The sequence below is a fragment of the Gossypium hirsutum genome, chromosome A10, assembly GCF_007990345.1.
Source record: "Gossypium hirsutum isolate 1008001.06 chromosome A10, Gossypium_hirsutum_v2.1, whole genome shotgun sequence".
NCBI lineage: Eukaryota > Viridiplantae > Streptophyta > Magnoliopsida > Malvales > Malvaceae > Gossypium > Gossypium hirsutum.
The window spans coordinates 80,030,469-80,048,051 of NC_053433.1; positions in this window are offsets into that span (position 1 = coordinate 80,030,469).

Genomic DNA, 17,583 nt, shown 5'->3' on the forward strand with positions numbered 1-17,583 from the left:
ATGCATAATATATAGGCTACCATGCGTTTCCCCCAGAATCGACTGCTTCAACTCAACATCATTAGGCATATAGATTTAACATCTGAAACACAGAATCCCATTTCTATTTAATCCAAAATCAGAAGTCCCATAATCCTCAACCTGATGAAAACAAGAAACAAGAAACTCATCATTCATTTGTTTATCTCGAATCTAATCAACCTAGGTCAATTTAACTTGTAACTCAGTCAGAAGACTATTGTTTTCGAACAAACTCAAACGAGCAAACATCGCTCTCAAATACGTCATCACTCTACGACTAAGAGCATCGGCCACAACAGTGGCTTTACCGGGATGATACCCTATCTTACAATCATAGTCCTTAAGTAACTTAACTCATCTACGTCGCCTAAGGTTAAAATCCTTCTGAGTTAGTAGATATTTAAGGCTCTTGTGATCAGTGTAGATGATACATCTCTCACCATATAGATAGTGCCTCTAGATTTTCGGAGCAAAAACGACTACAACCAACTCAAGATTGTGTATGGGATAATTGCCCTTGTGTGACTTAAACTGTCGAGATGCGTAAGCCAAAACCTTACCGTCCTGTATCAGAACATATCCCAAACCTACAAGTGAAGCATCACTATAGACAACAAACTCTCTACTAGATTCAGGTTGTACCAGAACAAGAGCTTGAGTCAAAATGGACTTGAGCTTTTCGGAGCTTGCTTGTTGTTCATCAGACCATATGAAAGGTGCATTTTTACACAACAACTTAGTTAGGGGAGCTACGATAAGCAAGAACCCTTCAACAAACCTCAAGTAGTAGCCTGCCAAACTAAGGAAACTCTGAATCTCAGACACATTCTTCGACTATTTCCATTTGATCACAACTTCAACTTTCTTAGGGTCTACTTGAATCCCCTCACCTGAAACGACATGCCCTAGAAAGGTAACTTCTTGCGACAAAAACTCACACTTGCTAAACTTAGCATAAAGTTATTTCTCATGGAATATTTGCAGAACTATCCAAAGATGATCATCATGCTCACTCTCAGTTTTGGAAAAAAATCAAAATATCATCAATGAAGATTATGACAAATTGATCCAGATACGACTGAAATACATGGTTCATCGGATTCATAAACAAAATCAGGGCATTCATCAGACCGAAGAGAATGACTAGGAACTCGTAATACCCATAACGAGTCTTGAAAGCGGTCTTATACACATCAGTCTCTTTAAACCTGAGCTGATGGTACCCAGAACGAAGATCAATTTTGGAGAAAATAGATACCCATGAAACTGACCGAACAAATCATCGATCTTTAAAAGTGGATACTTGTTCTTTATTGTCACCTTATTTAACTTATGATAATCCACACACATCCTCATCGTGCCATTCTTTTTCTTGACGAACAAGATCAGTGCTCCCACGGAGACACACTCAGTCAAAAGAACCTTTAATTGAAAAGTTCCTGAAGTTGAGCTTTTAGCTTCATAAGCTCCTTCGGTGCCATACGATAAGGAGCAATGGACACAGGAGCGGTACTTGGAAACAGTTCAATATCAAACTCGACCTCATTGTCTAGAGGTATCCCCGTTAAATCTTCAGGGAACACATTCAAAAAGTCTCTTATAGTATGCTTTAACAGAGAGCTTTGTAGAACTAGAATCAGACACAAGGCTTAGTATGCCTCACAACCTTTTCGAACTAACTTTTTAGCTACAAGAACGAAGATTACATTAGAAAGGTAATCTCGACGCTCATCGATCATAACGATCTCAATATTCTCATCAAATATTAGAGTAACCCTCTTAGAGGTGCAATCTAAATTGACTTGATGTTTCAGGAGCCAATTCATTCCTCGAATCAGGTTAAACTCTCCAAACAAAAGCTCCATTAGGTTAGCCGGAAGTACAACACCTTGAATTTCTAACGGAACACATCTATACAGTTTATCAACTCAGACCAATTGACTCATGAGACTAATTACAGAAATATCTCTAATAGTATTCTTAGCAGATATACCCAGATTCACATAAACAGTACTAGTTACATATGAGTGAGTAGAACCAATATCTATAAGAGTAAAATACAAAACATAATAGATAAAAAAATAGACCTGCTATAACATTGGCATTGTCTCTATCCTCACGGTGCCTTGTTGCATACACGAAAGTAGATTGATGTGCCTCAATCTGACTCACACCTCTGCCTGGTACTCTCTAACCTCGGCCAGAACCTTTACCACCCCTGACTGAACCACGCCCCCTAGGTGCCTGGAAACCTGCTCTCAACGGTTGAACAGAACCTAAAGCCAGAGTCTGTGTAGAAGCTTACACCTGGTCAAATCGCAGGGGGCAATCTCGAACACGGTGCTTCATCGATCCGCATAAAAGACAAGCCCCTAACTTTCTTCAACACTCGTCCAAATGGCGTTTCCCACAATAATTGCAAGTCTAAATCTCAGTCACTGCAGTTGATGCCTCAGTCCTCGGAGGCCCAACTAATCTAGCTCATTTCCTAGGGCGCTAAATAGAACTAGAGGGACTCGAGTCCCTCCTAAACCTATTCTGACCTATTTGTAGTTATATTGGATTTTGATTAAATTCGAAGTGAGACAAAATCATTTCAATAATAAAAATCAAACCCGACACCTTACCACTCAATCCAACACAAATCTCGATTAAACTCTTTTAAGTTGTCCACTCTTTTTATCATCATTTCCAGTTTGAAACAATACCATTACATTACTAGAGATTTTCTAGTGTTTTCCATTACCTACACAATAGGGATGTGTCCTATTTTCCTCCACAAACACTACTCCAACTCTTTCATAATTGAAAGAGCATCAAAAACCAACTCAGCCAAACCCTTTTTACCTAAAATTGCTGACCACGAGAATGCCACACGTTCTAATGATAAACTTACAGAAATTACAGAGCAAAATTATATATTCAAAGCACACAATCAAGCTTACCTGCAAAATAAAAGCAAACTTGGAATCAAATTAAATGCAACACGTCCCCCCCAAAAAAATCGAACCATAATAATTCACTAGAAAACCATAAAATTAAACTAAGCAAAAAAAAATCACCAGATTGGACTTCGAGAAACAAACTAAAGAAAAATGGCAGACATAGAGATGGAGAAAGAGCATCCCAAACTGATTTTACACAATTTCCTCACAAAAGATGAATGCAAGGTTAGAACCCAAATTTTCAGTCCCAATAATCATTGTTTTCATCGTCAAATTGCAAATGAATAAATAAAATATAACTCTATAAGAAGTAAAAATAAAAGGAGAGATTTTATTGAGGCAAAAACAAATTTTAGAGTGGAGCTTAAGAAAAGGGAAGCAAAAGAAACAAAAGTATAACATTGATTATGCTCGTTCAAGTCAGTTTCATACTTCTAAATACCCAAATTAAACCATCACTTACTGTAAATAAGGAGGTTCAACTAGAAGGAAGATGAAGATGGCAAATGAATGCTTGATTTGTCATCGTTTAAGAAGCTAATTTCTAGGGTTCACTTTGGAGGGGGGAAGTCAGGAAAAATGAAATGGTCTGAAGTGAAGAGTGAAATGATGTAGTTGAGAGGCCAAGATATTGTGGTCCAAAAACGAAAAAATGTAAACACGAGTGTTATTGAATAGCTAATTCAGACTCCAAGCTTTTAAATTATTATTACAGGCTATATTGTAATAGAGGTTGATTCCATTCGGCTTGTAATAGGCTAATACGATAAACCAAACAATTATTTATGGTGGGTCCATTGAATAGAGCTGGAATGCTTGGGCTATTACATCCAACCAAACATACCTTAAGGATCACAAACGTATACATAGTAATGTAAATATTTATTAACTTATATTTAAATATTCATTTTGTTTTAAAAGATAATAGCTTTAATGTTAGTTATTTATTTTATAAGTTTACTATCATTAAATTAAAAAAAAAACTTCTATAAATATTTAATGTGATTCACGTTACCTTTATACTTTTTTTTACTATATATAGTGAGTTCTTCATCCTCATCAAATCACCCACCAAATTTTTTTTAATTTCTTTTATAAAATAAATTTAGAAATTGTTAGTATTGAAGAAAAATTGAATCAAATTTTAGAAGTTCATAGACCTTTAAAACATATACAATTTTTGGAGGTGTTATTCAAGTCCTAGGAAGAAATTGTATCTAAATTGTATGCACAAGGAAATAGAAAATTTCACTTTAAGGATAAAGGGTTCATTCTTTGACAACAACATTAAGTTCTTGATTATTCAAATCTATTCTTGACAAGTATGTGTTATTTATAAGTCAGTAATTTTTAAATTTATCATTCATATGCATGTTTTATTTTAACAAAGTTCATTTAATGCCAGTGAATTCTTCAAAAAGGTTTTACAAATATAAAAAACATATATGATTTTCCCAATAAAATTAAGGCACAAATTATATTTCTAACTTATATTTTGTTTATATGTTTTTTTTTGAGTTACTTGCTAATCAAAATCAATATTTTAATGAGTTACTATATTGATTATTGGTTTTGGTTATGAATGTGTTGTTTGAACAGGACTGGATCGGTTGGTTGGATTGGAAATTGGTTGGGGTATCAGTCCGGAAAATGGTTTGGAACTGGTTAGATCAGGAACTAGTATGAACCAACTAAGAAACCGGTTGATCAAATTTTTTAAAAATTTTTAATAATTTTTCAATCAGGCTGTTCGGATTTTTGAATTAGTTATTAGATCGATTCGACCACCGACCCGATTTAAAAAATATTGGTTATGATTAATATATAGATTATATATTAATTGAGTTTTAAATAATATGTCATTTACTCCACTAAAAAAATGTTGTGATTCAAACTTCTTCAGAAGGAAAATTTTCACTATCACCTTTGTCGGTGCATAGTAAGGAACCTAAAAAGTTCAATGAGTTTAAGGGATGACAACAAAAAGTGCATTGCTGAATGAGAAAATTGAACTTGAATAAAATCTTATTAATAAGTTTGGGAGCACCTCAACACTTGGCGGGGAACCAATTTAAAGTATCGTGCAAGAAATTGGATAAAGCTTCACATGAATCATGGAAAGAAAGAAACGGTCTTTCAAATACCTAAAATGGGGGGGAGGGTGTTTAAAGGAGTACTACTTGATCTCAAAAAGTCAATATAAGACATACTATTATGAACTATATATTCTTTGCATATACAATAGTGCATATATATTTCTTTTGCATAAATCGATGATAACACTAAGTTTTGTGCTTGATTTGATAGATCATAACCAAGTCTTTAAGGGCAAGAAAAGGATATTTGAGAATAATGTCAACTCTATGCAACATGATCACTTTGGTGTAGTTTTGACATTGATGAAGGCATAAACATAATAAATAAAGAAGAATTCATGGTTTGGCATTGACATGCCTTGGTGTTACCATGAATATCCCATGCAAAGAAGTATGAGAGACTTTGTTCATGGGATAAGCTATCTTTGATGGTGCCAAGAATGACATAAGCCTTGGAAGTTAACCATTAAGTTATGAATGGATCCTTAGAAGGAAGGTAAAAGCTAGTGGATCTAATAATAAATACAAAGGTAGCCTTGTTGTTAAAGGATAAAAACACCAAGAATGTGTGGATTAGTTTGATATATACTCACCTATATTAAGGATAACACCTATACAAACATTAATATCCATTACAACTATTAACAAGTTAGAAATACATCAAATGGATGTAAAGATAGCTTTCTTAAATGGTGACCTTGATGAATATGTATATCCCCACACATTAACATGAAGTCTAAAAATTTTAGTGACAATATACCATATATTTTACCTTAGTAGTAAATTAAAATAAAAATTAAACTAAATTTGCATACAATTTGTTTATTTCACTTACTTAATCAATATTAATATTTTCAACAAAGTCAAAGAAATTCGTCGATTGAGTCTTACATCGGTTGGCATAGACATTGTTTCCAGTGCAAGAGAACATGGGTTTAAACCCGTTGGAACACGTTTATCTTTCTATTTAAGGGTTAAGGAGGGGTTGCGGGTAGTTTTAGGTATTGTATCAAAAAAAGACATGACAATAAATTTAGACCTCAACATATACATATTTTATTATCTACTAAATTCGTATAGGCGTTCATATAAAGGGGGTGATTTTAGATCTAAGCAATTTGATGAATTCCTTCTAAAAGTTCATATTAAGATAGTACTAGTTGATGAGAGTTATTTCGGAAACAAAAAAAAAGTAAATTCATTTTTTATTTTTTATTTTTCTTATTCTTTCAATTCCAATAAAATGCAACTAGATATAGTATGCATGAGTTGGCAATTAGAATCTATATGGATAGAATTTATAGTAGGATCTTGAAAATTAAACAAGTTCTACTAGGCTTTTTTTTGTGACAATTAATGTGTACTTCATATTGATATTACACTATTTTTTTATGTGCCACCTCAACAAAAAATTTAAAATTATAAAAATATTCAAATAATAAAAAAATAAAAAGTTGGTAAAATTTTTTTAAAAAAAGGCATACATTACACATGCATTGCCATGCTAATTACCATGTTAATTGTCATGTTTAAAATTTTAATGTTTTAGTTAATATTTGTTAGAATTGAGTGACCCAAATCCTTATTTAAATAAAATACAGTAGTAAAATAAAATAAAAGTAAAATCCATATAGAACTATTCTTTTTTATTTTATTTTAGAATAAGGTTGTTTAAATCTTATTAAACTTTATCTATTTGATATTGATTAGAATAAGGTGTTTTAATCTTATTACACTTCTATTAGAATATGGTTTTACAAGCCTATAAATAGACATAGCCTACTCCTCTTGTAATCATTCGAATTCGACATAGTGAATTATCTTCTCCTCTGCTCATAGTTTTTTTCCCGAAAGGGTTTCCACTTAAATCTGTGTGTTCTTTATTTTTTTTTCTTTCTCTTTTCTTTGTGATACATTGTCATTATCGACATTTTATTTTTTCACAAATTGGTATCAGAGTTTTCGGGTTGTTCATATCAATCACTGTGATGGCATCTTTAGAGTATGAAATTCCACTGTTAGATCGTAACACCAGATTCACGTTGTGGCTGATAAAGATGCAGGCAGTTCTTGCACAAATGGACTTAGAGGATGCCTTACTAGGGATAGATAAGATGTCTTAGACATTAACAGAGGAACAAAAGAGAAGTAAAGATCAAAAGGCATTAACACAGTTACATCTACATTTATCTAATGAAATTTTGCAGGATGTGATGAAGGAGAAGGCCGTCGCTGCATTATGGAAGAGCCTGGAACAAATATGCATGTCGAAAACTCTAACCATCAAATTGCATATGAAGCAGCGTCTTTATGCTCATCGTTTGGAAGAAGGTGCATCTGTGCACGAACACTTAATAATGTTTAAAGAAATTATCTCAAACTTGGAGGTTATAGAGGTTCAGTATAATAAGGAAGATTTAGGGTTGATTCTACTTTGTTTGTTGCCTTCATCTTATTCAACCTTTAGAGACACAATTTTATATAGCTGCAAGTCTCTCACAGTTGATGAGGTTTATGATTCCTTGACCTCGTATGACAAGATGAAGCATCTTATAGTTAAACTTGACTCTTAGGAAGAGGGTCTCATTGTTCTTGGGAGACAAGATCAGAATGCTGATGATGATTGTGGAATGAAACAAGAATGGAATCCTTACGGTAAATCTAAGGGTAGATCAAAGTTGTCAAACAGAGGTAAATCTGAGTGCTATAAGCTACAGAACAAGATCAAAAGGGAGGCTGCAAATTGAAAGGGAAAACAACCAGAAAAATTTGGTGAAGTTGATGTTGTAGAAAACTACAGCGATGGTGATTTTTTAGTCGCTTCTATCAATAATTCTAAAGTGAACGAGGAGTGGATCCTTGATTCGGGCTGCACTTTTCACATGATTCACAATTGGGATTGGTTTACAACTTACGAAATAGTGTCTGAATGTGTTATTTTTATGGGAAATAATGCTTTGTGTAAAATCATAGGTGTTGGAACAATTAAAATTAAGATGTTTGATGGAGTTTTCTAAACACTTAATGACGTGCGGCATGTTTTAGAATTAAAGAGAAATTTAATTTTGTTGAGTACTCTTGATTCGAAAGGGTACAAATACGCAGCTGAAAGTGAGTTTTTGAAGATTTCCAAAGGTTCCTTCATTATGATGAAAGAGTATAGAAAGACTATCAAGTTATATATTTTGTAAAGTTCTACTGTTACTAGTGATATAGTTGTTGCTTCCTCGTCCTTGTCAATTGATGATGTTACTAGACTTTGGCATATGTGCCTAGGGCATATGAGTCAGAATGGCATGGCAAAATTGAGCAAAAGATGACTTCTTGATAGGCAAGGAATTTGCAAACTGAAGTTCTGTGAGCACTGCGTTTTTGGAAAGAAAAAGAGAGTTTGATTCACCAAAAGAATCCATAACAAGAAAGGAAAATTAGAGTATATTCATTCTGATTTGTGAGGGCCATCTAGAGTGCTTTCAAGAGGTGGAGCTAATTATATGCTAACTTTTATTGATGATTTTTCCAAAAAAGTTTAGGCGTTTTTCCTGAAGCAGAAAAGCGATGTGTTTTCAACATTTATGTTTTGGAAAACTATGGTTGAAAAATAGACGAGAAAACAAATAAAACATCTCCACACAAAAATGGCTTAGAGTTCTATTCTGATGAGTTTAATGAACTATGCAAGTTAGAAAAGATCGTGAGACACTTGACAGTTCGTCATACTCCATAGCAAAACGGTGTTGCAGAAAAAATGAACAGAACAATCATAGAGAAGGTTCGATGTATGTTGTCGAATGCTAACTTACTAAAGTCATTTTAGGCCGAGGCAGCCTCTAATGCGTGTTTTTTGATCAACCGATCTCCATCCATTGCCATTGAGAAAAAGACTCCACAAGAGGTATGGTCTGGTAATCCTGCTAATTATTCTGATTTAAAAATCTTTGGGTGTCCTGCGTATGCTCATGTTGATAATGGAAAATTAGAACCAAGATCCATTAAATGTGTTTTTCTTGGTTATAAAGCTGGTGTTAAAGGGTATAAGTTATGGTGTCTTGAAAATATAAAAGTTATGATTAGCAGAGATGTTGTTTTTGATGAAATTGTTATGCTACCTAACTTATCTCTCAAAGACTCTTTCAACAAAGAACAGCAAAAGTAGGTGGAGCATTAGATTAATACAGAATCTACAACAGAGTCGACTCTTTAAGCTAGTACAAAAATTCAGAATAGAGTTACTTCTTCACCACAATACTCTATCGCCAAAAATAGAACTAGAAGAGAGATTAAACCTTCAAAAAAGTATGCCGAGGCTGATCTAGTTGCTTATACTTTAAATGTGGCTGAAGATATAGATGCAAAACAAGAGCTATCTAATTATTATGAAGCAGTAAGTTGTAAAGCCTCAGAAAAATAGATGTTTAAGATGCAAGAGGAGATGGAATCACTCCAAAAAATAGAACATAGGAACTTGTAAAACTTCCTAAAGGCAAAAAAACTGTTCGTTGTAAATTGGTGTTTAAAAAGAAAGAAGGGACTCCAAGAGTTGAAAAACTCAAATATAAAGCAAGGCTTGTTGCAAAAGGTTACAGTCAAATTCCAAATGTGGACTTCACAGATGTGTTCTCCCCAGTTGTAAAGCATAGTTCGATTCGAGCTTTGCTCGGTATTATAGCCATGCATGATTTGGAGCTTGAGTAGTTAGATGTAACAACTTCATTTTTGCATAGAGAACTTGAGGAAGATATTTACATGCAACAACCAGAGGGCTTTAAAGTTTCAAAAAAAGAGGACTATGTTTGCTAGCTGAAAAGTCCCTTAACGGTTTGAAACAGTCACTAAGACAGTGGTACAAGAGGTTTGATTCATTTATGACTTCTCATAATTTCAAAAGAAGTAGCTTTGACAGTTGTGTTTATTTAAAAAAAACAATGATGGTTCTTTTGTATATCTACTCCTTTATCTTGATAACATGTTGATAGCAGTGAAATATAAATGAGAGATAAGAAAGGTCAAAGCCCAACTAAGTGAAGAATTTGAGATGGAAGATTTGGGACCGACAAATAAGATACTTAAAGGCAAATAAGATACTTAGTATAGAGATTCTCAAAGATAGAAAAGTAAGTAAATTGTACCTAAGTAAAAAAGGGTATATTGAGAAAGTTCTTTGCAGGTTTAATATGCAGAGTGCTAAGCCTGTTAGTACTCCTTTAGTAGCTCATTTCAGGCTTTCATCGGCTTTTCTCCACAATCATATGATGAGATTGAGTACATGTCACATGTTCCATATTCTAGTGCAATGAGATCTCTCATGTATGCTATTGGTTTGTTCATGTCTAGATTTATCGAATACAGTCAATGCGTTAGCAGATACATGGCACATCCCGGTAAAGAATACTGGAAAGTAGTTTAGTGGATTTTAAGATACTTATGAGGTACTACTGATGTTTGCTTACAGTTTGAAAGAACTAGAGATAGAGTTATTGGATATGTTGATGCTGATTTTACTGGAGACCTTGATAGAAGAAGGTCTCTCACAAGTTATGACTTTACAATTGAAGGTTGTGTAATCAGTTGGAAAGCCACTTTGCAAATTACAGTCGCCTTGTTTACCACTGAAGCTGAGTACATGACGATTACTGAGGCTTCTAAAGAAGCCATTTGGTTGAAAGGACTCTTTAATGAACTCAATGAATACCTTCAAATCAGTACAGTATTTTGTGACAGTCAAAGTGGCATATTCCGTACAAAAGATTAAATGTTTCATGAGAGAACAAAGCACATTGATGTTAGGTATCATTTTGTTCGTGATATTATTGTTCATGGTGATATTGTTGTGAACAAAATTATTACTCATGTAAATCCTGTAGATATGATGACTAAGTCACTTCTCATAACCGAGTTTGAGCATTGCTTAGACTTGGTTGGTGTTCATTGTTGAAGTTAAACCCTTAAGGGGTTTTATGGAAGAGGTGGGGAACTCGTTTGTTGAGAGTTCGCGACGAAGAACTTATTCATTGAGAATTCATGTCAAGGTGAAGATTGTTAGAATTGAGTGACCTGAATCCTTATTTAAATAAAATATAGTGGTAAAATAAAATAAAAGTAAAATCCATATAGAACTATGCTTCTTTTATTTTATTTTAGAATAAGGTTTTTTAAATCTTATTAAATTCCATCTATTTAATATCGATTAGAATAAGATGTTTTAATCTTTTTACACTCATTCTATTAGAATATGGTTTTACAAGCCTATAAATAGACGTAGTCTACTTCTCTTGTAATCATTCGAATTTGACATAGTGAATTATCTCTCCTCCGCATGTAGTTTTTTCCTGAAAGAGTTTCCACGTAAAATCTTTGTGTTCTTTATTTTTTTCTTTCTCTTTTTTTGTGATACATTGTCATTATCAGCATTCTATTTTTTTACAATATTTTTATTAAAAAAATAATTCAATTCTTTTTGAAATGTTGAAGGTAAAATTTAACTTATTTTTAAAAATTAAGAAAAAAAATTAATTAAAAAATAAAGACTAAATTAATAGAAAAATATAAATGTTAAGAACAAAGTAAGCAACCATATTCATGCTTGATTTCTAACTTTGAATATGGAAGTAACATATATATTAAAATATTTATGAATGCCTTAGCCTTTTCATCGATAACTATAAAATTAATTTTTTTATTCCTGCAGGGAAAATTATTTTAGGATCACTGTTTGAGAAACCTAATAAATATTCTCGTGAAAAGTTCCAACACTTCCTTTATGATAAGAATCATCTAAGCCATTGAATTTATTAAAATTGATTCTAAACGTATCTACTGAAATTTTTACAAGGCTGATGAAGCTCGGAAATGAATACATGTACGTATAAATAAAATTAATTATAAAAAATCTTTTTTTTATTTTTTTGCAAATAAAAATCCTTAACCTACATTAGAATATGAATCTATCAAAAATACCAAATATAATGTACTTAAAAAATGCAATAATATATCATAAATTATAAAAATAAATCAAATAAATATAATTATTCTATTTACTGCGGATGAAAAGAAAAGAAAAAACCCCTCAATAAATATTATTTTCAAGGGAAATTATTTCGTACATTATCAATTGTTCAATAAGTGTATAGTAAAATATTTTTAAAAAAGAGATATATATCAATTTTTTAAGGCTACTTGTGGAATAAAAAAAAAGTACACTTCCTGTGTACCAAATACTCACCCTATTTTTAATTATTTCATTATTGGTAATTGTTTGGTAGGTAAACTACCAAAATAATCACTTTTGTTTAACTCAAGTTATATTTTAGTCACTTATATTTGAAATGTTACGTTTGGTCACTTACGTTAACGTGTTGTAACATTTTAGTTACTGAGCCATTAATTGTCATTAGCGGTTAACAATAAATTGACGTGACACGTTAAATCATCATTTCAAATAAAAATTTAGGTTAAATTGTATAATTGGTCCCTATTTTTTTTTGTTTTAAGCAATTTAATTTTTCTTTTATGTTTTTTTAACTTTTTTTTCTTTAATTGCCATTCTCTTATGCTTCTTCTTCTGTTTTCCTCCCTTCTCCATCTCTTTTAATGTAGTTTTTCTATGTTTTTCATTTGTTAAAAAATTATTTTAATGCTAGTTCTCATGCTCTCCTTCATGTAACTGCAACTCCAATAAAAAAAATTCGATTACTAACTTAAACTCATATAAAGGAAAGTTTCAACATGCCAATCTGTAAGTAATCTTATGCCATCCACAATTAACTCTTCAAGTAATTGGCACCTGTTTTCTTTTTTGAAAAAGGGTTTTCTTGCTTTTGCTTACCCAAAAACCAAGTCAATACTTTTACATCGAGTAAAATATGAGAAACAAGATCAAAACCTTAGTTCAAATATTATATGGTTTTTACCAGTCAATAGAATTTGAACTACATATTGCTCCTAGATCCCAACATGAGCTAAGAAATGAGAGGCAACTAAGGTTTCGAAGAGCACCGATTCAACTAATTCGAACGGTCCAATAGAAAGCAATTACAAATTTACCTTTTTTTCGTCATTTTCTTTTCCATATTTTTGAAATAGAAAAGTACAAAGGAAACCTAAGCACATGAAAACCCAATTTCAAGTCATCATTCTCTAGAGCCAAAAGGGAAATTGAGGTTTATCCAGGGTTTTTAAAAATCTTGAAAAAATATGAAATTATACAAGGAATAAATGAAGAAAGCAAGAAAATAATTTTTGAAAAAAGAAACAGAAGCCAATTACTTGAAGAATTAATATTGGATGGCATAAGATTACTTACAAATTGGCATGTTAAAACTTACCTTTATATGAGCTTAAATTAGTAATCAAATTTATTTTATTGGCAGAAGAGAACATAAAATAAAAAATTAAATTGCTCAGAATGAAAAAAATATAGGGACCAATTGTATAATTTAACCTAAATTTTTATCTAAAATGATGATTTAACGCGCCACGTCAACTTACCATTATACCATTAATGAAAATTAATGTCTCAGTGATTAAAATGTTACAACACGTTAACGTAAGTGACTAAAACGTAACATTTCAAATATAAGTAACTAAAATGTAACATGAGATAAACAAAAGTGACTATTTTAATAATTTACTCTTGTTTAGTACGTATGGATGAAAAGTTTTTATTGCATGTTGAAATTTTGTTATATATCTTATTTTTTTAATTTTTAATTTTTTAAATACAACTAAAATTTCAACCCCTCGTGGAGTTAAAAATTTTCTAACGTACAAAATAATTATCCTTTTATTATTATTTTACTATACTCCAAATAAAAAAATAAATGTCATCATCCTAAATCGAATTTTTGTTTACTCCATTAATAATATACAAAATAATAATCCAAAAAATAAATTATATAAATTTCATATCACATGATGCTTCCTCAACAGTGCTGTGTGTATATATAAGTAACTGCTAAATTACTTATAAACCCTTTAATAGTTAAGTTGGAAGATAATATATATTTAAGCATATTTAAACATGTATAGTCAATATTATTACAATAACATCAACGCAACTGATTTAAAATTTACTGGTTTCAATAGTTTTTTTTTTGATTAAAATCAGGGTGTTCACTACTAGTAGTAATTAATTTCTTCACTGTGAATATTTTCTTAAAAAAAAATTAATCATGAAATGTATTTCATCTCATGAGTAAGAATCAATCTCAACCTTATAATTAAGAGATAAGTTGAATAACCACCGCATTATATTCCATTGTACAATTCTACTTAATACATTGCCTACAATTGTACTCATAATTTTCATATCACATGGTGATTCCTCAACAGTTAATTTTGTACAATTGTAGCTAGTAATTAAATCAAAGTGATACTTAATATGAATGGGACAACCAAGTACCTCAAAGGGGTCAATTTTTGGTTAATCTTAATATAATAATTCGTGTATAAAATGTTATAGAAATTTTTGATTTAGTACAAAGTTATATACTTGATAATATTTATATTTTTATATAAATGCATATTTGAGGACTAAAATTATGAAGTATACCTCCTACCACATGCTTCGATTCATGATATGTGACGGGTGACATTTCCAATAAAAATGTGGTTAACATTAAAAATTCAAGAAAATTCAAAAAATTAAATATTCATTATTATAAAAACAAAAAACTAGATTCAATTTTAATTTAATTGCTGCTATTATAACAGTAAAAAAAAATTAAGTAAATTTAAATGTATTTTTTTCTCTAATTTAAAATTTTTCATCCTTTCTAGAATCGTTAAAGTAAGGATTTTATAAAAAGGTATACTGTTTTATTTGGCTCTCTAATTTTATAAAAATATTATTTATTTTTTTTACCATTGAATTTGTATTATTTATCAAATCACCTTAAAATGAATGAAAAAATTAATGTATATTAACTTTACTAACTTAACAATTCATGTGAATGCCACATTAATAATTACTTAAAATTTTTAAAATAAAAAAATATTTAAAATCTTTTATGCTATTTAATAATTTTAATAGTTTTAATTTCTAAAAATATTTTTAAAATTCTACAAAATAATTAATTATTATGTAAAATCAACAATTCATGTGTATGTCATATTAGTCAAGTTAACAAATTTAATTTTTCAATAAATTTTAGAAAAATTATTAAATATAAATTTCCGACTATATAAATAATGGTGCCATCCAATTATATAATTACATGTACTAATAAATTAAAAGGACATTCAAAATTTTTGTTTCCTCCTTCAACCATCCCCATCTGGGCTCTGGAAATCTGGAAAAGGAAAACTATGGCAAAGGCCATTACAAAACACTGGTTCTTTTTATATCTTATTTTAATTCGGGAGGATGTTTAAAAATAATAATAAATTCTAAAGTAAGAAACAAGAATTAATGTACCAAAAAGAAAAAAAAACATGGATTAAATCAAGATGAGGATATTGATAAACAAAAAGGGGATGACAATTCATAAGAAAATTGATGGTTTTTTAGAGTCAGGGCATACAATGGTTGAAGGTTGAAGAAAACAAAATATTCTACACAAATTTTTTAATTTCTTAGTCAATAATGTAATGTGGTTTGAAGGATTTATTGAATTTTTATTATTTTGTGATAATTTGATAAATAATGTAAGTTTAAGAGTTAAAAAATTAGGCCATTTTACTTAAAAATGCCCTTTTCTAAATTTAATTACGGAAATTGGTCTTTTTTGGGTTATTTACCAGATTAGGCCATTTTTCACGAAAACGCGTCAACGTCAGCGCGTTTTCAGAGTACGTGCCAGCAAACCGCTTCCTTGGGGGAGCGTTTTGTCCATGTCAGCAGAAAACGCTTCCTTGAGGGCGCACTTTGCTGACTTGGACAAAACGCTCCCCTAGGGAAGCATTTTGCCCGTGTTTTTTAGGGTTAGGGTTTTTTAGGGTTTAATTGATTTAAGGTTAGTGTTTTTTAAGATTTAGGGTTAGGGGTTTTTAAGGTTTAGAATTTAAGGGTTTTAGGAAAAAATTAATTGAATTGGGGTTTAAATTAACTATTAATTTTAAATACTAAATACTAAATTAGAGTTTAGGGTATTAAGGTTAATTGATTAAATTAAGGATTGATTAAATTAGGGTTAATTGATTAAATTTAGGGTTAGTTGATTAATTTGGGGTTAATTGATACATTATCGCTTAAACATACTATTTTAATATTTTATTTCTTATAATATTTTAGTAAAAAACCCTTAAATAACTCTTAACGTGTAAACAACAACTTGGTAATTCGATTACTTCAGCGTTTAGGTTTTTTTTCCTTATCAAAGGCTTAGATCATTTTATTTTTGATCCACCGGCTAAGTTTCTTTTACCTTGTAACAAGTTCATTTCTGATTTTTTTTAATTATTAATTTCCAATATACATACACAAAAAAGAAATTCTCAAAGATAACATGATTGCAGCATATATACGTACTGGCGCTATGCTAAGTTTAGGGTTTTGGAAAATAATTAATTGAATTAGGGTTTAAGGTTTTAAGGTTAATTCATTAAATTAACTATTAATTTTAAATAGAGTTTAGGGTATTAGAGTTAGTTGATTAAATTAGGGTTTAGTTTTTTTAAATAAATTTGTGTTTAGGGTATTAAAAAAAACATATAAGCAATATAAATTTTTTTGTCTTAGGGTTTAGGGTTTAGGGTTTCTACAAGAATAATTTTGAGTAGACATTTCTGAACAAATAGTGTCGAAAACGCTTCAAGCAGGATGCACTGTCAGCAAAATTTCTAAAAAAAGCTCCCACGTTGACGCTCTTTTGCTACAGTAGTTCGTAGAAAAATAATTCTGAATAGACGTTTCTGGACAAATAGTATCGAAAACGCTTCAAGCAGGATGCACTGTTAGCAAAATTTTTTGAAAAAAGCTCCCACATGGACGCTCTTTTGCTACAGTAGTTCATAGAAAAATAATTCTGAGTAGACATTTCTGAATAAATAGTGTCGAAAACGCTTCAAGCAGAATGCATTGTAAGCAAAATTTCTGAAAAAAGCTCCCACGTGGACACTCTTTTATTACAGTAGTTCATAGAAAAATGAGGCTATAAATAAGCCAAAATTTATTCTCAGGTTGCATAACTTACAGCAAAAAAAATTAGAGAGGCTAAGAAGAAAAGAAATTGAAGATGAGTGAACGTATTATTGTTGTTATTTACTATGATGGTGAGGTCTGTAACACCGAGAACGGTGTTGTTTTTTTATCGGAGAACACAGCGAGACTGGTTTTTAACCAGAACATAGATTTGACAGAACTTCGTAAAAGAATTAGGGGTAAAACCTTCGAAACTACTCCAATGAAAGTTTTGTCTATTAAGTATCGATTTTGTGCTTCAGTGGATCCTGTAACATATGACTCATTCGATATCAAAGGCATTCGTAGCTTGGAGGCAATGGTGCAGACTCATCTCACTAGTGGATCACCTTATCTTAAGTTATATGTACAATTTTCATCGCCAAATGATGCATTTGCAGCT